Raw genomic sequence first — 21651 nt, 5'->3', positions numbered from 1 at the left:
TTATCTCTCACTGAAATTTATATTTATGACTTACTTAGGTATTAAGTTAGTAAGTTAGGTATTAAATATTAATTCATTGGCAGTATATTGCATAGAGGGGCTTATGAAGGATGAAGAAGTGAAGCTGTAGCCAAATACTGTAATAAATCTCTTTTTAAAGTGTTATGCTTTTATAGATTGGCTTAGGTTCATGTCCTGTTTTAATATGTGAGTACGTATGAAAACTGGACTTTTCCTCACCCCATAACTGTTTCTTTGATACCTTACCTCAAACCACCACTTCTGTTTGGACATTAACAAACATCCCATTAACAAACAGCTAGATTAAACAGTGCAGACAAAAGAAAATTATTGCTTGATTGAAGCTTAAGTCTGAGTTCCATTACAATGTGGAATATAAAGTTGCATTGCTCAAATGTTTTCATGATCATATCTGGATTCAGGGAGGCTAGGAGATATAATTCAGTGTGGGCAAGTGCACCTGAAAAGGTATCTTGAGAAACATGTCATTTTGTGGTCTAGCTGAAAGAGTGTAGCTTACAGTTGTTAGGGGTCTAAATCAATGAAGACCCTGTGTTGGGAAGAACGCCAAAGTCAGTAATGAATACCCTGGGTTCAAAAGAGAGCCCTTGTGCCATAAGGGACAGCTACATCTGGAGAAGGACAACACAGTGCAACAACAGAGGAATGTGGGATAATTGTGGTCTGAGACTAGTTTTCTTTTGCTGGGAATACTGAGGGAAAATAGAATGAGAGTATCTTTTGTAGCCTTTGCTCTTAGGATTGCTTTGTTCAGCTTTGCTTTTAGGTTTAGAGATGACAACTGTGGGTAGCAATATAGCATGTGAAGGTTATACAGGAAGGGTCTACAGGACCTTGAGGATGGTCAAACAAATTATCTTCTTTCTAGATTCCTTGCATACAGCCACTTCTGAAGCGTGATTTCTGATCCTGCCAGCCTAAAACCTGACCAAGTCAAGGAATACCAGAGTGCATATTGTGGAGAATCCTATGTCAGATATAGACAGGCCAAATGTAATATGTGGACGTGGAATATGAGTAGGTCTTCCTCTGTTAAAGACTGTTCCAATTCCACCAGGACCATGCCTGTTGCAGGTACAAGAGCTGGGCAAAAGTCTGCTACTCCTGATGAAGATACACTGAGCTAGAGAGTGAAGGATGAAATAATGGAAATGGGTATTTCCTTTGGAATGTGTTCAGTTCTGAATCTTCAGCTCTACTCCTTGCTGCAACCACTGTCAACAAGAAGGAATCAGCAGGGATGGTAACTCCTCCAAGAGATCCAACTGGTTGATTTTGCTAACTGCAGTCCTGATCAAGTTTGTATTGACAAGTGATCTACTAATGGGCAGAACTTGTACAGCAATTGTCTGAGCATTGCTTCAGCCAACTTCACTGTGAGCTAACTGAGGGGTGTGTACCACAGAACAGCAGGAAACTCTATATTTAAAAATTGGTTGCTGGAAGAAGAACAGAGAAAGTAAGCTTTCTGGAGTTCTCTGTATGCTACAACCTTGTAATGCAGCGTGCTCATTCCTCTGTGCTTATTCTGAGTGATTTATTTGCTTGTGTGTGTATATGACAGAGAGGGAGAGTCAGAAAGAGAGAGGGGTTTGTTTCATTGATGATGCTACTTGCTGCTTTAACACTCAGTTTTATTTCTGGTCAGACACTGACAGAGAAAACAATTTTATTTCTGGTCAAATACTGTCATAAATATCACAGCAGCAGCTGGAATGGTGGAGTATGTAATTGAGGATGTTTCTGATATGAACTGCAGGGGCAGGCAGCATCATCTTTGGTGAGTACTAAATCAAGAAATGTGTAATATGCATTTATATTTGCTTCCCAAAGCTGTGCAGTAACTTGAAACAATGTAATAATTCCTGTCTTTCCCAATCCATTTCTTATAGCAATGTAAAACTTTTCAGGCCTGCATACACAGCTCCACATAATGTTCTTAAAAGAACAGAGAGACATTTTAACCAGAAGAGTCATAAATCTAGGATTTAGCTCCCGAGGAAACAGATTGGGAACTAAAGGACAAACTGACTGATTCTAATTTAGCTAGCTCTAACAGAAACTAAAAATGTAAAGCTATTCTACCTCTGTCCTTTGCCAAATGTGACTGAGAATCTGTCAAGAAAATACCACTCTGAACAGAGGAGAGTGTTTTGTATCCCACCAGGACCTATGCATGTACCAAGCCTAAGGAGATGCATTGTGCCAACAGTGGTGGAGACCAAGTTCCTTTCCTTTGGGTGAAGTCCATCTAGCATGGCAAGAACTGTGGCCATACTTCCAGGTAAGGGTGTTAGAAATGCTGTCTGTGCCCTGCTCATCTCTCCGTCATCTCAGAGATGGATTGTGGTTCTGCCTTGTCCTTTAGCTTAAAGTAATTTGTCACAGCTTAAAAAGTCTGTCGGGAGTTTCTGTTTGATGTTGTGAAACAGAGATATTAAGAACTGCCTCACTGTGTAAGTCTACTATGAACTGATGAGGCTATTGCATCTGCTTATAAAAATCAGTATTTCTAATTGCCTTATCTAGCATGAATGCCTTAGGACAATAGATAGCTGAAGATTTAGTGAACATGGCCAAGCATGTTTCCCTGTAGAGATAGTTTTGCAAAATGGAAAATCCACAAGTCAGGCAAAAGCAAAATAAAAGTAAGGCTTTCTGAACCAGAGACCAACTGGGTTGGCAATGACCCTGTGATCCACAGGGCATGCTTGGGTCAGGAAGGGGAAGAGATGGGCATGCTGTACAATGTAAATATGCAGAAGTATGAAGAGCAGAGGAATAAGAAGGGATCTGGGGGGCCATCCCAAATTCTGGAGAGATTCCATATGCATCTGGTCACATCTTGCCCATCTCACATTTTGTTTTGTTTCTTTCTTTTTTTTTTTTTTTTTTTTTCTTTTTCGCAATTTCTTTTGAGTGTGATGTGGAAAGAAGGTGGGGAAGTGGGTTAAGGTGAGATTTTATTTTATTTTATTTTATTTTTTATTGTAAACATTCTCTCTCTCTCTCTCTCTCTCTCCATATATATGTATGTAGAAATAGGCTTTTATTTTAGAATCCTAAGCAAATTTTGTTCCATAGAACAGTGGACTCACAGAAGCTTTAGAACACAGAGACCCTGCAAATGAGATGCAGCAAAACAAACAAACCAAAAAAGTGTGTGGATTGTGTACCAGGAGAAATATAAAAAGTGCTGTAATCTGTCACAATGACAATATCTTTTAACCTGAGCAGCAGAACCATTGCTGCTGATAATAGTTTTCTAGCTTAAGCTGGAATGGCAAGATTTAGTACTAAACTCTGGGCTTTTTTTGAAAATAGAAGTATGTATCTATCTATTCTTAACCGTTTTAAAACACATATACTCTACTTAAGTGTAATGACACATAACATCATTTAAAATGTAGATACCAATGAAGCAGAGAGTTCGTGGACAAAGCTCCATTAAATAAGTTGAAAAAAATTACTCTATTATTCGTTACTGTTAGAATGACAATAGTTTCTGTAGCATGTGAAATATTTTTGACTCATCTAGGTGGTCTCAGGCTAGATTCTTAGACAATTTTAATAATCAGTGAGATTAATGGGGGCTGTATTGATAGATGGCCTCTGAGGGTTTGACACTCTCCAGTTTTTCTCTGAAAATTTGAGAATGTCTCCAGGTAAGCTAGCACAAAAGCTGAACTTATTTTACTTTTTGTATTTCCTTTTATCTCTCTATTGTCAGTAGGATTCCCAGAAAACAAAACAAACCAAAACAAACAAACAAAACAACAACAACAACACACAGAACTATATTGCGGGTCTGATTTCTGACATCTAGGAATCTGCACTCCCTTCATTCGCTTCATGATCCGCTGTTGGATCAAACCTGCAACTTAGGAGAGGAATGAAATATAACTGTGAGTACCTGCTGGGTTGTATTAACCCTTATTTTGGTTGCTAGCTGGCAAGTTGCCTTTTATAAACTTTATTTATTTATTTTTTAAATTACTCAGTTGTGTTCATTCTTACACACAGCTTATTTTTTCTTTAGCCTCGGTTCTAACATCTAGGAGTTGCTAGGCTCACTTGCAAGAAACTAAATGTTCATTACCAGTATGAAATATCTGTTTTAAAAGTGTTCAGGAAAATTTTTAAATGCCAACATTAGTTTCATTGCATTATCACTCATATTACTGTATTAGGTAACTCAACTTTTTGTCTCTCTGAGGGAAAAAATGAGGCATAGGCAAATGAAACTACATGTGCCTGAAATATTCTCTGAAATCCCTAACAAAGACTGCTTGTTCTCTGGAACTCCTGTTCACTTGTCTCCATTCTTCTAGGGAGACATTCTGAAATCCTACTGTCTCTTAACAATATCCTGAGCAAACATGGGCTCCCCCAAGCATTTCTATCTCTTATCTTTACCCTGACCTCTACTGAAATATTCTAACCTGCTAAAACTGTCACTGTCATATTCCAGGCTCCCACCCACCTCCAGAACCTCCTGGACACTTTCCAGCTACTTGTACAAAAATTCAACATTGCTGAACATGAGACTGACTTGTTCCGGATAGAGCACTGCCATGTTTGAAACAGCAAAACACTAGAGCTTGGATTCAGTAACAAGTCATAGGCTGCAGGAAATGCTATGATTTTTTTTTCATGTGCTTCCATTGACTGGAGATTGCAAGACAAGAAAGTCAGAACTTAGAAACACTATTGCCATACCTCAAATCTAAAAAAAGAAAAAAAAAATAAATAAGAAGGGTTTTAATGTTCAATGGAAGATATTTATTTCTCTGCACTAGTAAAGACTGCTTACTTAAATGTCTATAGCCAGAATCACTGTAATGAATAGCAGTCAGAACCAATCTGTTCTTCAAAATACCTTCCTTAGAAGCAGACATTTCTGGGTCAGATCTGAATGTGATTGCATAAGGCAACTGCAGAACTATTTTAATGTAGAAGTTGAGGGACATCCTCATCTTGATTAACATCAGTTATCAGAGAGCTTGCTCTAGGTGTTGTCTGCTTCTGTGTGTGCTGTGGCAAGCTGAACAAAATAGTAGTGTGTTCAGTTTTGGGCCCCTCACTACAAAAAGGACATCGAGGCCTTGGAACGTGTCCAGAGAAGGGCTACGAAGCTGATGAAGGGCCTGGAACATAAGTCCTATGAGGAGTGGCTGTGGAAAGTGGGGTTGTTTAGTCTGGAGAAGAGGCTCAGGGGAGACCTTATTGTTCTCTACAATGAAGGTGCGGAGAGCTGGGGGTTGGCCTCTTCTCAGAGATAACTAGCATTAGGACTAGAGGGAATAGCCTCAAGTTGTGCCAGAGGAGGTTCAAGTTAGAAGCTAGGAGACATTTCTTCTCAGAAAGAGTAGTCAGGGATTGGAATGGGTTTCCCGGGGAAGTTGTGAAGTCACTGTCCCTGAGGGTGTTTAAGGAAAGCTTGGACGTGGCTTAGGGACATGGTTTAGTGCGTGATACTGGTGGTAGTGGGATGGTTGGACCAGATGATCTTGGAGGTCTTTTCCAACCTTTATGATTCTATGAAAGTATTGGAAAGTAAGATTTAGTGTTCATTTCACTTACTGTGGGACTGATACAGATATTGGAACACTAATGGTCTTTCTGAAGAAGGCAACCATTTGCATCCTACAGAGAATGAAAAAAGGAGAAACATGAGGGTGGTCAGAGGCTATTCATCAACTACAGCGTGAAGCCTTTTAAGCAGCTGGACACTCAATATTGTCAGAAATATTGACAGAAAACTTTTTTTGGGGGGGGGATATACAAAATCTCTGTCTTTAAGAAATATACCAGTGATAAAAAAAGCCATTATTTGGTTTCTAGTGGATAAAGTCATTCAAATATTAAACTATTAAAACAGATGAATAGATAAGGAGCAGAATAATAAAGGCTTCATCTAAACTAGCCTAGGAACAGGGTAGAAGAGAAAGTGAGATAATGAAACTCGGGCAGAATAGGTGTTTTAAAGTTACAATGCTATAAGAAACATAAAAATTTAAAAGACCTAGAATTATCACAATAATCTGTAGAACTGTATACTCAACTATTAAATAAGACATTTTAAAATATATGAAAAAGCTTCAGCAACATCTCCTCATTCCTGTTACATGTTTCTCTAGCCTAAACAGTAAAGCAAATGAACTTAAAATATATTTAATATAAAATATATTTATTGGATATTAACCATAGATGAGAGTATATACTGAAAACAGATAACACAAAACTTTTCTTTTACTCAAGATAAATGCATTAAAGAAAAAAAAAAAGGTAGCAGTAGTACAGAGTTTCTGTGCTGTTGCAAAACTGCTGAAAACAGAGACTGCTGCATTTCAGTAGTGAATAAAATTAGTCCTTCATATAGTCTCTTCCCCATTGATGTTTATGGCAAAGTTGTGTTGCCACAGCTTAAAAACATTGTGTCACTGAGGCTCAAGGCTGTCCGTCTGACTTCCCATTTGTTTTGTTTATGAACAGTAAACCACATGGTAAAGTGGTGCACTTCTTAATACATTACAACAGATAATATAGATCATATGTCCATATCATCCAAGAGATGAAACTGATCAATTTTTTTGCTAAATGATGAAACACTTAGAAGCTAGAATACTGTGAAGAAAAATCTTGTATAAAATCCTAGCCTATGAAAGTTCCCAAACTTCACATTATTCTATTCCAATGTTGTGAGTTTCAGCTATGATGAACATGCAGAAATGACTCATACATTAAAATAACTTTGACAAGTACTTCCAATTTCAAAATCTCATGTCTGAGCTTTGGTGTTATTTTAATTAATTTATTGAAATTTATTATTTTGACATGCAAATATTAGACTTTCTGCTAACATTTATTCATGATCTGCAATTTGAGACAATGAACCATTCCAAAATAAATGTGAGTAACTTTGCCACATGTGGTCAGCTTTGCACACCAAAAAGAATAAGCAAGAAAATATATTTAGTATCCCCATCACTTTCTGAAATGAATGTACAGCATAATGTGTATATGGTCACAGCTGCTCAGTATTATCTGGATTCTGAAAAGATAATCAAATTAATGCAAAGTCTGAATGTTTCACCATGATGGATCCAAAGACTATTTGCTCACATTTTAAAAATGGCAAGGGAAGGAAGGACTGAGAAAAATAATGCTATGAAATAAGAAGAAATGTGTACTATGTAAATTTAGAATTATGCTAGTCACCTGTAATGAACTTTGAGTGAAGATCAGCATGACAAGCAACAGAAGAGAAGTATTAGCTAAGAAATAGAATGGAATAATTCATCTGGAACTATTGGCTATTTAAAAGACCATCTAGTCCAACTGCTTGGCCAGTTCAGAACTAACCAAAAGTTAAAGCATATTGGTAAGGACATTGTCCAAATGCCCCTTGAACACTGACAGGCATCAACCACCTCTCTAGGAAGACTGTTCCAGTGTTTGACCACTCTCATGGTAAATAAAGTGTTCCTAATGTCCAGTCTGAACCTCCCTCCCCTGATGCAGTTCCCACATACCCTGAAATCAGTTCCCAGGGAGCAGAGACCAGCACTTCCCTCTCCACATGCCCTCCTCAGAAAGTTGCAGCGAGCAATGAGGCTGCCTCTGAGTCTCCTTTTCTCCAGACTGGACAACCCAAGTGTCTTCAGCCTCTCCTCACAGGACATGCCTTCCAGGACTGTTACCAGCTCTGTTGCTATTCTCTGGATGCTTTCAAAGATCTTGTCATCCTTATTATATTATGGAGACTAGAGCTGCACACAATATTCAAGGTGAGGCCGCACCAGCACCAAATACACTGTGAGGATCTCCTTTCTGACTGGCTGGCTATGCTGTGGTTAATACACTCCAAAATGCAGTTTGTCCCCCTTGTGTGCCAGGGCACGCTGCTGGCTCACATGCTATCAACCTGCAGGTCCCTTTCATCTATTTTTCCTTCTATTTTATAATACAACTGTTCTGCTGACTTATCATAGAGTGATAGAATGACCTGGTTGGAAAGGACTTTAAAAATCATCTTGTTCTAACCTCCTTTTCCTCCAGACCAGGTTGCCCACAGCCGCATCCAACCTGACGTTGAATACCTCCGGGGTTGGGGTATCCACAACCCTGGGCAACCTGTGCCAGTGCCTCACCACCCTCTGAGTAAAGAATGTAATCCTAACATCTACTATAAACCTCCCCATTTTTAGTTTAAAATTGTCCCCAGTGGTCCTATCTCTATCTGCCCATGTAAAAAGTAACTCTCCATCTTTTTTATAAGTCCCCTTTACGTCCTGAAAAGCTGCAATGAGGTCTTCCTGGAGCTTTCTCTTCTCCAGCCAGCTCTCTTAACCTGTCTTCTTAGGAGAGGTGCTGCAGCCTTCTGATCATATTTAGGGCCCATTCACTACAATCTTTAGAGCTCCACTGTTAAACCAGTTCATTACCCATTATAGCATGGACCTGTTTATCTCACAGTCAGACAATTTGTCCAAATTGTTGGTCATTGCCATTCAAATACAAGAAAAAGAATCAGCTGACTGTTCAGGTTACTTGAATTAATAGGTTGGTGTTATGTTTTATTCCATGTTAATTTGTCCTGCTTCAGACAGTGCTTGAAGAGTTGATACGTTTCTTTTTAAAGATACAGTATTGGTGAATAGGGAGTATCTGGATGGGGACTCAAAACATTTTCTTATATCTTTGAGGAAGAACACCCAGTCTGTTTGAAACTGGCCCTTTTTGCTGTAAACTAAACCCTTACCCTTTCAACCTATATTTGCCAACAGCATGCCATCTGTCTTCTATAAGAAACTGTCAGTAGCTTCCTTGCATTTGCTGACCTCAGTTTTTGAGAGGTCAGAAGAATTTTACAAACTAAAGCATGTAGCTTTCAGTGCTTTTATGAAAGTTAGAATGAATGTTTTCTTCAGGAAAGAAAAAAAAATCTCCACAAGTTCTTCCAGAAAAACAACACAAGAAGAGCACTTTCAGATAGAGTGTATAGGAAAACCCTTTGTACAGTCTGTGAATTATGAGATTGTCTGAAGATTCAGAAGGACAGCATTCTTCAGGAAGCAGAAACTGTGGGCTTGATTCTCCTTATGTAGCAGAAGTATTGTGAATTTATCATATATCTTGTCTGAATGTCTTAAAAACATGGTGTAGGGGTGGGACACATCCCTTCTTGGTGAATTTGACTGGGAGTGCACACAGGTCTTTTGAATTGGGCTGGCCTGAACAGGATAGTGGAGGACCAGATGTATAATATCTATAATATCTATAATATGTATAATATGATAAATAGAAAGGTAGCGTAGCCTTCAGTGTTTAACTTCTTATTTCTTCTGGTCAAAGATAATAGCAGAGCACTTCCTATCCTACCATATCTGAGTCTGGTTGCATCTTGGAGAGGTGCTGATACTTATATTGTCAACTATTGCAGAGGTTCTAAAGGTAGCTGTCAAGAGCTGATAGCAAAATTTGTCACCTTTCTCTTTTCCCTTTCCCTTTCCCTTTTTGAAATCTTTTTCAAGTCAGATTTTTTCTGTCTTGTTGATACTGAGACTAGAATCTTTGTGTTTATTCAACAACAATTTAGACTTATGGCCTCTTTTCATTTAGCTTGAATTTAGCAAGCAACATGGTATGTATTTTAGAAACTTTTCTTGACCTCTTTAATTCTGCACATTATATTACAAATAATTCTCTGACTATTCTTAAAAGACAAACAAATGAAAAAATACACCACAGAACAAAACAGAAACAACAACAAAATCTCTAGCCCCTAAAAGCATATCACATTTTTGTAAGTAGATCTACAATATAATTTATAGACCTCACCTCAAAAATCAATAGTATAGAAGAAGAGTTTTGCAACAGACATTTAGTTCAATTTGCCTCTATTACTTTGTATCAGTTTTAAAGAATCAGGACACTAGAAATAGAAAAGTTAGCTACATACGATAACTCTGTATTTCCTGTTCAGGGATGGGAGGAACTGGGAAGCTAGAAACAGGACCCAACAAACAAAAGGAAAGGTGATTCTAACAATCACTAAAGAACTCTGTTAAATGAGCCATGTTTTATGCTGTTTCAATGAGAAATTAGTTACTTCCTAGCACATAAGACTGTTCTTGCGATGTTCATTTTTGCTCAAATCTAATGCTGTAGGAATTCCAGAGTAATTAATTTTTGACTTTTGTAGCCCGAAAACAGGGATTCTTTGAAGATTTATCATTTAATCACTAGTAGAGGAATGTATAGTAAGAAAAATCTGAGGAAACTCTTCCATGAAGTACAGAAATTGAACAAATTATTATTGGTTGTTTTTATTTATTTATTTATTTGTTTGTTTGTTTATTTATTTTTGTCTATGATTCATATTCTAGGGAAACAGAATAATTTTGTCCATCATTAATACTATTAACATTCTTTCTTAGAAGCCTAACTGATACTAACTGATAGTACTGTAGCACTGAGATTCTCAGAAGTCTGTATTGGCAGCAAATAGTACACAGTCTAAATGTGTACTAGTGGTACTGCAGTGGTACTGCACTAACAGGCATCACAGTGCTTAGTCAATTTGTGTGGAATGATGTACATTTGTTTTAGGAAATGGCTTCCTCTACAATCAACAGCAGAAAAGAATGTTCAGAATTATGCTTATTCTTAATAGGTTTTCTTCCATGCTTTACATTGGGGAAACTGACTGTAGTTAAGAATAGTCTGTGCTTCCTCTTTACCTGTTGCAAGAGACTTATTGGGTTATAGATTTAAAAAACTAAGCCAAAAAAAAACCAAACTGCAGAACCACTGACATTGCATTACCCTGGAATAGCACTGGGGGAACTGGGGTCTGTCCTAGCACCTTAGTTGTAGGTATATTTAAATCTGTATATATCAACTTTGATAACTTTCTATTCTGCCCTTGTTTTCAAATAATTTCAGTGCTCCATTTGCAAGCACGTTATGTGCCTTGCATGCAAAAACGCACTGAGATATGAATTCAAGTTTCATTTCCTGAGGCTGAGAATGCAAAGAAAAAACAGATCCAAAACTACATAGAAGAACAGTAAAACTTTCTTTTTACCTTTAAATGTTTTTATATCGATGTTCTCCTCACATTGGTTGTGAGGGCAGTGTCCTTTGGATTCTGTATTTTCCTACAAAATATGACTTAGATATTTGACTTCCTAACCTCCTAAGTGCTGAGCTGCTAATGCAAGCCATGGGCTGCAGTAGGCTTTTCAAATTAGAAAGTGCAGAAGCCAGCTTGGTAAAGAATGTCCAGGTACTAAAAGTTGACATGATTTATTTATTTAGTTAGTTAGTTAGTTCAAATAATTAACATATTCAGGATTAATGCTCATCATTCTATCTTAAAAATATCAAGACAGGAAATGACAGTTGGATCTCTCAACTTTATGTTAGCTATTTACTATGAGCCTTGAACATGGAATAGAACAAACAGTGTCATAGAAATATTCAGTGTAACTACTGAATATGTCTGAAAGGCACTGCAGTAGTTGTTATTCATACTAACATCAGTTTAAACAAGCTTTAGTTTGAATAAAGCTTTTAAAATTTAACCAAAAATGTTTCTTGCTGTTTCAATGCCAATGTTAGACCATTGTCATTCATTTTTTGAATGTATTTTTTTTAATTTCTCAAAAAGTATCTTAGTATTCATAGATTCCATCTGCTTCCTGTATTCCACGCCTGAATCCAAGGCAAGAAAAATGATACTAATGCAATTAATTACTTTTGAAATGTTAGAAGGGGTTCTGGTTTGTCATAGTATATAAACTTGTGCTTGTATTTGTATAGATTCCCAGATACTTCTACACTTTTTATTCTTGGCTTATTTCTATAAGCCTGAAAAATGGATGTGGGAACCATCATGCTCGATCAGACTGGTTTTCCACTGAAACCATGACAGTGTCCCATCTGTTATGAACACTACCTGGATCGGAATAGCATACAGAAAACTTCCAGAATATTGCTGATTGAGTGTGTACACATCTTCTTGACTATTAAGGTATGACTGGACCTTAAAACTTTTGAAGTGTTAACATTATTAGTCTCTGCTTTATGTCCAAAACAGTATTTCAAAGACTGTCTATAAAGCACTGCTTCTTACTCCAGCTTTTCCAAAGTAATAGTCATTACTGGTAGTCAGAATTAGCAGAGAAATCAAGATGGTATTCAATTTACTGTGTTTTGCATAGACTTAAGAAATCACTATGTACCAGGTATGGGTGCTCGAAGGAGCAGTAAAACGTTCTATACCCTGCTGTCAGACGGGTGAGCAGTAAAAGTTTCTGATTACATGTTTTTTCCTGATCGTGGTTAACGCCATAAAGCAAAGTGCTTTAGGTAATTTATACAGATTTTTTTGCTAAGCATGTTTGCTTAGCATGTTTTGCTAAGGTTTTAGTAAGTTAGCTTGGGATACAAACTTCCAAGGAAGCACACAAGATTTTGAGCAGAATTTATGTGGTTAGTACATATCTGAATGGGGCCTGTCGAATAGCTCTGACATCCATGTATGTGGTGTGGCTTGGTATATATATGTCTGCAGGACAAAACAGCCTGTCCAGCAGCACTGAAGTTGACATTTCTGATCATGTTGAAATGGCATGTCAGTTCTTGTTAGCTCAGAAATTAATTCATGTATTTCCAAGGAATTAAGTTAAAAATCAAAGGCAGATTGTTTGTTTCTTCAGGTATAAGGATCCACCCAATATCTCCAAAACCAGATATAGATAATACAGATGCTTATTTTGTCATCTACTGGTTCTTATTTTGCTTATGAACAATAAATAATAGTTATTTTTCTGTATATTTTATTTGGAATAATTGTCAGAAGTTGTATGAAGAAAACACTTGCCACTTTTAGTTTGTCTATAATATACATTTAATCAGGATAAAATTCTGCAATATTTTATTTCTAGTCACTTTGTTAATGGTAAATATTAAGGTGCCCTGCTAGTGAATTAAACATTGATTTCACTCTTTTTTATGTACTAACTGCAAGTACTTCTTCAATATTTTAAAAAGATTATTACTTTGGAAACTTAGTAATGCACTTTCTTAACAGAAAAGGGATCAGCAATTCCATAACATCAAATATGTAGTAGGAAACCTATATTCCTTCCTGGCAGAAATGATAATTTATGCAGTGTTTCAACTGTATCAATAGGCCTTAAAGGACAGAAAAGGAAGGAGAGAGGGAGGGAAAAGGAGCAACCAAAGATTATTCCAAACATCAAACAATAATTGCAGCTGAAGACAAGCACCTGAATTTCTGCCACAAAGGCAGAACAGCTTTGCCAGGAGCATTGCAATGGCTATTTGGCATTTAAGCTGTCGGCCTTGCAGCATATAATCACAGGGTGTATTTAAGTTCTCCAGCAATTGCAAGTCTACTAAAAATGTAGTATTCTGACATCTATCAAGCTGAAGGAATGACAGGTAAAAAATACTTATGAATATAAATTACGTTCTTCCTGACGGTGCTTTTTGTAATAAAAAATGATTGAGCTTGCATTTGAGTGAGGTTTTTTCATTCTTCTTCATTGAAATCCATGAACTCACTTGGTAACAATAACTGTGTAATTGTTTTTATGAAGCTATTTTGAGTATTTAGCTCATAACGACTACCTGTGCACTCACTAGGCAAGGAGAAATTTGCTGCTACTGTACAAGAGTCTCTTTGCCTTTGAAAAGTGCATGCCATTTTTCTCAACACGCCAAACAGTTTCAGGGATGGTGGTGGCAAATTTGGCTATCTTTCTGAGCTATCTTTCTTTCCTGTTCCTTTGGAAGCTGTCTGTGCTAATAGTAATAACATCAGCTTCTTTCACGTGATGACATTCCCAGAAGAAATATCTTTTATGCACTGCCTTCCAGGTCACAGAAAAAAAGTCACTGAATAGCCTGTGGGGCAAAACCAAAGAAGTGGAATGAAATAGCAGTGTGGTTGTGACATAGTGTAGAAACCCCATGTCATTGGTAAGTAGCAGTTAAACCTCAGTTTACCTCTATCGTTGTGGTCTTCTTGTTGAAAGCTTATCTTCAGGAGCTAAGAGATTAAGGTCTGCATTCAGCACAGCATTGACACATAAGCTTAATGTTACTTCTACTGAATAAATAATATTGTTCATGTCATACAAGAGCTTTCCACTGTAGGCTGAAACATGAATATTCTCTCTTTCTTGTGGAAATGCCTTCTTTGAAATATATTTTCCTCTGCTTCATCTTAGTCATGTGACAGAGAAAAGTCTGAAGTTCAGACCTTAAAAAGATCCTTTATTTCAATACCTACAAACTTATTGGACAAAACAAAGTTGTGCTGCAAGTCAAACTCCAAGTTGGAGCCATGTGGAAACAGCTGAACAAGAACATTGGAATCAGCCTAAACTCAGTAACGTATTTATTCTCTTAGACTGAATATATATTTTCAGGTTAGAAATTCAGAGACATTTCTTCTCAGAAAGAGTAATCAGTCATTGGAATGGTTGCCCAGGGAAGTGGTGGCATCAACGTCCCAGGGGGTGTCTAAGGAAAGGTTGAACATGGTCCATAGGGACATGGTTTAGTAGGTGACATTGGTGGTAGGGAGATGGTTGGACCAGATGATCTTAGAGGTTTTTGGTTTGGATGCTCACCTGAACACGAGATAGCAATGTGCCCAGGTGGCCAAGAAGGTCAACAGCATCCTGGCTTGTACCAGGAATAGTGTAGCCAGCAGGACCAGGGAGGTAATCATCTCCTTGTATTCTGCTCTGCTGAGGCCACACCTTGAGTACTGTGTTCAGTTTTGGGCCCCTCACTACAAGAAGGAGATTGAGGCCATTGAACATGTCCAGAGAAGGGCTATGAAGCTGGTGAAGGGCCTGGAACACAAGTCTGATGAGGAGTGGCTGAGGGAAGTGGAATTGTTTAGTCTGGAGAAGAGGAGGCTCAGGGGAGACCTTATTGCACTCTAAAACTACCTGAAAGGAAGGAGTGGGGAGCAGAGGATCAGCCTCTTCTCACAGATAACTAGCATTAGGACTAGAGGGAATGGCCTCAAGTTGCACCAGGGGAGGTTCAAGTTAGAAGCTAGGAGATATTTCTTCTCAGAAAGAGTAGTCAGGGATTGGAATGGGTTGCCCAGGGAAGTTGTGAAGTCACTGTCCCTGAGGGTGTTTAAGGAAAGCTTGGACGTGGCTTAGGGACATGGTTTAGTGGGTGATATTGGTGGTAGTGGGATGGTTGGACCTGATGATCTTGGAGGTCTTTTCCAACCTCAGTGATTCTATGATTTTGTGGTTCTATAAATAACGACACAAAAATGGATGCTTTGTGTCTGAATTGTTCACCCAACTTAAAATCACAAAAGCTCTTCACCCTGCCTGCAAACCTGATTCAACATTGCAGCCATTTAACTGAGCTTACAAGCAAATTTACAACTAAAATAGTATCTCCATATTAAACTACTGCTGCAAGCATTATGAGAGTATCTGCATCAAGCCATGCCAAAATGATGATTCAAGATCATCCACTGTAACACTTTTGTGTAACAGTAAGTGGATAGAAAAAATGCCCAGCCTCAATGACACACTTCAAGATTTGTGTAATCAAGAGAGGAGCACTTGAAGGCTCAGAGGATCTGGGGATTAAGTATAGTGTGAAAATAAGAAGATACATCTTGTGTTCCAAAGTGCATAGAAAGTAGAGCTTGAGAGCAGTCACAGGTACCCAGACCAAGACTGAATTCAGGTTCTGGGCTTGACTAGGGTAGGAGAAGTGTTAATTCAGCGTAACAGCTAGAAAATCTCTCCAAGTGAGGCTGAAATGGAGACATAAAAGGAATTTAAGACTACTTCTCAGATTAAAAAAGGAAGGAAGGAAGGAAGGAAGGAAGGAAGGAAGGAAGGAAGGAAGGAAGGAAGGAAAGAGAGAGGGAAAGAGAGAAAATGAAAAAGAGAGAAAGAGAGAAAAAGAGAGAAAGAGAGAGAAAGAGAGAAAGAGAGAGAAAGAGAGAAAGAGAGAGAGAAAGAGTGAGAGAAAGAGAGAGAAAGAGAGAAAGAGAGAGAAAGAGTGAGAGAAAGAGAGAGAAAGAGAGAAAGAGAGAGAGAAAGTGAGAGAAAGAGAGAGAAAGAGAGAGAGAGAAAGAGAGAAAGAAAGAGAGAGAGAGAGAAAGAGGAAGAGAGAAAGAGAGAGAAAGAGAGAAAGAGAGAGAAAGAGAGAGAGAAAGGGTGAGAGAAAGAGAGAGAGAAAGAGAGAAAGAGAGAAACAGAGAGAAAGAAAGAGAGAGAGAAAGAGAGAAAGAGAGAAAGAGAGAGAGAGAGAGAAAGAAAGAGAAAAAGAAAGAAAGAAAGAAAGAAAAAGAAAGAAAGAAAAAGAAAGAAAGAGAAAGAAAGAAAGAAAGAAAGAAAGAAAGAAAGAAAGAAAGAAAGAAAGAAAGAAAGAAAGAAAGAAAGAAAGAAAGAAAGAAAGAAAGAAAGAAAGAAAGAAAGAAAGAAAGAAAGAAAGAAAGAAAGAAAGAAAAAGGAAGGAAGGAAGGAAGGAAGGAAGGAAGGAAGGAAGGAAGGAAGGAAGGAAGGAAGGAAGGAAGGAAGGAAGGAAGGAAATAAGAGAGAAAAAGAAGGGAGGAAAGAAAGAAGGAAATAAAAAAGTAGATAAAGAAATCAAATGTAGGTCAAGAGACCACAAACAATCACATAGGGGGATATTCCTGTGGGGGAAGGAGGAAAGCAAAGCAGTCCCACATGAAGAGGTGTCCTGAAATTAGTCTTCAAGCAAAAATTTGTGGTGACTGCTGATCTGAGATGGTTTATTCCTCATCTCTAGCTGTTCACTTTATAAATCTCAGCTGGGCCCATTTGGTATTTATCCTTTCTCTAGGGAGAGAAGGGAAAAAACACTGTACAGGCTTCCCAGTCTTTGAAAGCCCAAAATAATAGCTGTTACACTTCACATTGGCTGACCTCTGCAAGTGAGGACATGCCTCCAACTGGCTCAACTATTTTCTCAGTGGAGATGTCACTGTGTTGCACATACTTGTTACTGGAGGAAACTTCATGCACATCTTAATAATCAAGACTCCAGTGAAATCAGCTTTCATTTTCATAAGATTCTTTACAAACTGCACCTGGCAAATGAAGATTTGTTGTGAGTCCATTAAGTTTAGATTGTGTGACACTGCTAAACCTAAGAAATAGTATTACTTCACAAACTAAACATATATTTTATTCTTGTAATGCATCAAAAGATGATGCCCTGAGACTGTTCTTCAAATAACTCTGCAAGCACTATAAAGTGATTACTTCAAGATATGAAAGCACAAGAAAGACTGTTCCTTATAGTATGTCTTACAGACTTTAAAATAAGATTTTAACTGGTGTAGCCATTCTTTGTGAACTTCAGAATTGTGGCAATGAATGTGGCTTAAAAACTAATATGGACTTTTTCATTGTGATAATTTGGAACCACTGGCTATGTGAGACCTCATCGATCCTCGACAGCACATCAGCCACTATAGTAGAGGCTGGGATCAAGCTAAAAAAGAGAGGGAAAAATGCACGATGAAAATGAAATTAGCTTCAGAAGAGTTCTTCTTACTCCAGAATGTTATACTTTCAGTGCCATTTTAAGGAAAAAAGAATAAAAATTAAAGGAATTTAGAGCTTGATCTTCTGTGCATGAAGCTAATGATCTTAGTGTTTATGTTAGCAACTTTACCAGAAAGCAAAGCTCTGAGACCTTGTGGAGCCCTAAACTTGTGGATGGATTTCAAAGGGAGGGTGATGGAAGATAAATACACAACATTGCTGTAGTAGTAAGTCTCAATCTACACAAATTTAAAAGGGGCTTGGAAGCTTTGTTAACATTTGTGTATGGTATACTGGAACTCTAGATAAAAACACTGGGAGCCTCGTGAACCTGGAGTTGTGGGGTGTCAGTCTTCTTGAGTTACTGGTCAGAAGAATAAGTCTAGTTTGCAGCTGCCATATGGTCACCTCTTACCTTTCCAAGTCCTGATAGCAGCTCATGTGCGATTCAAATTTATTTTTGTTCAAGACTCTGCATTGCAATTGAGATTTTAGAGGCTGTAAATGAAAGAATTCAGCACCAATCAAGCAAAGCAGAAGTTGAAAGGATGTGTTTTGGTTCTTTTGGAAACACCAGTTGAACGTCTTGTGGGAAAACTATGCTTATATGATCATGCTTGTCCATGTATTGTGCATCTTGGAAAAATAAATTCAACATTGTGCAGGGAATACTGAAACAGGGCAGAAAACTAAGCAGTCATTCCCTACACTGAGCCATTTCATCAACTTTCTGCTACTGTTATTGATAGTGTGACTAAAGGCAGAGAGAAGGGAGTCTGAGTACCCTTTCTACAGGAAAACCTACAGTGCAGTGTAATGGGGAAGGAAATCTCTGCAAACCCTGTTAGAGGGTTCTTCTTAGTCATTCCAAGGGGGGAGGGGGAGGCAAGATTTGCCTTCCTGCAAGGAGACTCAACAAATTCTTATGGATATCAGCTGTAGACTGACATTAGAGTGATCCCAGAGTGATTAGAGTGATCGATGGATACCATAGAGGTATCTAGCAAACATTTGTACTAAAGATCATCCCTGGGAAGAAGCCTCAGAAATAATCAAACACATAATTCTATTATGAAAGAAGTCCCCCAATAGCACCAAACAATAACAAAATACTACACGTGTCAGAAATTTCAGAAGTTATTGAATTGCTATATGTTTAATTGAGAAGACAGTAAATATTTTAATTTGTTATTATTTGTTTTTAATGAAATGAATGCTATTACCAACATGAGTAAATTAAAACAGCTGCACTGAAAGGATTTCCCGGTATTTTTTTATCCTATCTCGACGCCTACCTGGGCAACCTTCTTTAGGGAATCTGCTTTGGCAGGGTGTTGGACATGATGATCTCTTGAGGTCCCTTCTGACCCCTACAATTCTCTGATTCTGTCACAGTCAACTTCATGACAACTTCGCAGACATGAAGTCCAGAAATTGCTTCAATTATTTTAAGGGAAACAGGTAAATGAAAATTGTGTTTGTTGTAATTAATGAAATGATAACCAGAATCAGTGCAAATACTCTGATGAACTTACTTACACAAAAGAGTAATATAAACAAAGAGTGAACACAGGAAGGAAAAATTGTCTAAAGTAATCAAATGGCTGACAGAAAGGAACTTACATTAAATAATGAAACATAGAGATCTATGAAGAAAGAAAAAAAAGAAAGAGAGGAGTATTGAAGGAAGAACAATCAAAGTAGAGTATGTTAGGCAGTTAACAGAATCAATCTTTGGAAATATTTAAGATGTCTGGCTGTCAAAAGAAGACACTGAAATTAAATAAATAATTTAGGAGGACATGGTAATCAATTAAAAAACTAGCATAGCTAAATTAATAATGGAGATTATTTATAAAAGGAAAAACAGACAAAGACATTTGCAAAGCAAGAAGTGGGAAAAACAAAAAAGATTCAAAACATTATTACTGTAACCTGGTATTGAAAAGAAATCAAACCGATTGTGTTTTACAGCATTGTAATCTGAAAAAGCACATTCAGCAACTAAATGTAAAAGATATACAGACCACAAACTACTAGTGATAGCTGAAGCATACTAAACAAATATGAGCTGTGTTACACAGAGAACTATTTTTCAAGATTCAAAACCATATTTGATTTGGTGGCACATGTATATTAAAGTGTAGTTTTCAAACTTCCTCCTCCGAAAGAATGTATCTGAGATTTGATCAAGCATTTCTGTGGGGAATATTAACTATAGAAGAGAATGGTAATGACAGAGTTGATATTCTGCATCAGACTGATGGTATGTGTAACTCTGGCCGTCAAAGACATTCAGTTCAAGAATAATACAACTAAAACAAATAATGAGTAATATTTCCTCTGTATGGATTCAATATGGGTTCATTTGGTGGCATAATGGTGCTTCTGTTTTATTCTTAATTTCTTTCCATTTCTTTTCTAACCATGTTTCTATTCTGTTTGCTTGTGTTATTTATTTATTTTTTAATTTTATTATGTGCTACAACCAATCACTGAGTAGACATTTTTCAGATAATTTAACTTTGAGGATGGAATTAGATGATCTTTAAGGTTCCTTCCAACCCAAGCCATTTTAGGATTATAGGATTCTCTTTTCTGACCAGTAATAGCTAACTCAAAGGCCAGCTGTTTTTCTGCTGAGTGTGCTGAGTACTCTTAAGTGATGTACAGCCCTACAGGAATGTCTGTTACTTTCCCAAGTAGATTTGTGAAGATTATCAGAGAGAGTATTACAGTACTTTCAGCATTTTATTATTATTATTATTATTTTTTTTTTTGAGAAGGAAGCCTTGTTAAAAGTGTGTTTATGGCAAAGGTTGCCAAAATATAGGAAGGAAAGAATCCAGCCAGCCTCATTGTATGGAAGGTGTACTGTACATGTCACAATGATGACAGTACGGTGAAGTACTCCAGGATGCATCTAGTCTCTTGCTGATTCCCACCATGAGGTATTAGACAAGAAATATATAGAGTTTGTGTACTGGCCCTGCGGTGTACCATGTAGAGTCTGTTCTTGCTTGCTTGATGAAACAGCTGGGGAAGACATACTTCAAAGGGTTTTGCTCCCCTACCATGAATTTTCCATCTGTCCAGGGTCAACTGAATCTTTAGAATAGGCGATCATAGACACAGAAATGTGTTTACTAATACAAAGAAAAATAGAAATCTTAAACCAGAATGATTTCTATATTTGTATGGAGACAAATTGCTCTCAGTTTTTTCCAAGGCCAACCTCGTTGACCAGTCTAACATTATCCAAGGGTCAAATTGGCTTGAGGCTGAGGTGATCCCTTATTTGAATAACATGATTGTTTGGAGAGGCAGTGATTGGGCAGTCTTAAAGCAGAGGTTATTCATCTATCTGTGTTACATTTAGGGCTAATAAAACTGTAGAATTTCAGTGTGATGAGTTATGGAAGAAGACTGGGTGAAGTAATAAAAGAGACATGATAAAAGCAAACATATTACAATTCGTAGGTGCCACTGAGATTGTACATTGTTACTAACGATTAGTGTACTGCAAAGGAAAGAGCAACAGCTACAGTCAGTTAAAAAAATAAAAAAAAGTAATGAAGTAAAAAAAAGCATGCTGGATATAAATATGAAGCAACAAATATAGAAGATGATGAGCACAGACAGTTGTAATGCAATCAGAAATGAAAGGCATTTAAGAAATAAGTTCCCAACTAAACAAAACTCTCATCATTTACAGAAGGAATAGAGTAGCTAAGAGAGATAACAGAGGCTAGAATGTGATTCACTGACAGAAAGAAGTATACATAGCTAGACTTATCAAAATTTTATTTAACTGCGGACTCCCAAAAGATTATAAGAACAGACAGCAAAAATACTCATTTCCCAAGGGAAGAAGATGAAATACTGAAGAAAAAGAAGAACTTGCCAACGATGATGATCAGGAAATTAGAATGTCTGAAGCCTGTGAAAATGTCAAGACATACATATCCATTCCAGATCTTCCAAATAAGCAGCAGGAAAGATAAGG

The 21651-nt window shown here is 37.4% G+C and overlaps 1 long non-coding RNA gene across 1 annotated transcript; it reads left to right on the top strand.

Annotated features, from left to right (window-relative positions):
* Positions 1-125: 125 nt before the first annotated feature.
* Positions 126-18724, top strand: LOC140000792 (uncharacterized). The gene is made up of 4 exons (XR_011806002.1): positions 126-2326; positions 3776-3947; positions 11872-12082; positions 13957-18724. It is a non-coding gene; the product is annotated as an uncharacterized lncRNA (long non-coding RNA).
* The last annotated feature ends 2927 nt before the right edge of the window (positions 18725-21651 follow it).

This window comes from Anas platyrhynchos, chromosome Z (genome assembly GCF_047663525.1).
Source record: "Anas platyrhynchos isolate ZD024472 breed Pekin duck chromosome Z, IASCAAS_PekinDuck_T2T, whole genome shotgun sequence".
Lineage (NCBI taxonomy): Eukaryota > Metazoa > Chordata > Aves > Anseriformes > Anatidae > Anas > Anas platyrhynchos.
Note: the sequence above shows the minus strand (reverse complement) of the source record. Positions and strands in the feature narration are given on the sequence as shown.